Source organism: Petaurus breviceps, unplaced genomic scaffold (assembly GCF_028583685.1).
Source record: "Petaurus breviceps papuanus isolate PSGF00001 unplaced genomic scaffold, PetGlider_PUasm1.0 207, whole genome shotgun sequence".
NCBI lineage: Eukaryota > Metazoa > Chordata > Mammalia > Diprotodontia > Petauridae > Petaurus > Petaurus breviceps.
This window is the reverse complement of record NW_027185850.1, coordinates 17250831-17252031: the sequence shown is the minus strand read 5'-3', so window position 1 is coordinate 17252031 and position 1201 is coordinate 17250831.

The window sequence follows — 1201 nt, the reverse complement described above, 5'->3', positions numbered from 1 at the left end:
TCTCTCTCTCCCTCCCTCCCTCCCTCCCTCCCTCCCTCCCTCCCTCCACGTCACTGGGTTGCTAATCGGGTTGTTAATGTTAATATTACTAGCTACACTTATATAGCGCTTTGAAGTTTGCAAAGCACAGTTACAAATATTAGGTAATTTGATCCTCCCAGTCCTACTGGGAGGTTGGTGCTATTATCCCTGTGAGGAAGCTGAGTTAAACCCAAGCTGAAGTGCTTTGCTCAGGGTCACCCAGCTAAGGCAAGATTTGCACTTGGGTCTTTTTGACCCTCCCTAGATGTCTATATTTTGGGGGAAAGGAAAGGGAAAGTGGGATTAATTTCAGAGGAGATAGTGTAGGTAGGAGAGATTTAGCACTAGAGCTTGGGAAGTATCCAGTAATGTATGAAGTAAAGACCTGGGGCTGGAAGTAGGTACCAAATAACATAGGGGAAACAGCAACGTCTTTGGAGTGAGAGGACTTGGTTTTGATTCTTTCCTCCAATATATAATACCCTGAGACTTGGGACTAGTCACTTAACCAATCAGTTAATCAACATTTATTAAGCTCCTCCTCTGTGCCAGGCTCAGTGCCAATTGTTTGGGATTTAAAAAGAGGCAAAAGACAATTCCTGAATTTTTTCAAACTGTCAAATGATGAGATTGGACTTGATGGAACTGGAGGTTTGCTCCAGCTCCAAATCTAGGATCCTTTGATGGGGAAAGTCACTTTCCCTTTCTGGGTATCACTTTTCTCCTGGGTAAAAGGGGGAACAAACGTCCTTCTGCCTTTTTTAGAGTTTCTGTAGGACTCAAGTTTGAGAATGAAGGTGGGAGTATGGCATAGTTCTCAGTTACTTACAGCTAGCATGGGTGTATCACTTTAAAATTTGCCAAGTCATGCCATGTCCAAAAATATTTATTAAGCTCTACTGTGTGCCAGGCATCGCACACAGCTATGGCAGGATCCACACAGCCCTTGCCCTGAAGGAGCTCCCAGTTGAATAGGGGAGACAACATACAGACAACTACGCACAAACAAGCTATAGACAGGATGAGTGGGAAATAATCAGCAGAGGAAAGGCAACAGCATGAAGCACAATCAGGAAAGGCTCCTTGCAGAAAGTGGGATATTGGCTGGGACTTGAAGGAAGCTGGGAGGTAGAGATGAGGAGGAAGAATGCTCCAGAAGTGTGTGTGTGTGTGTGTGTGT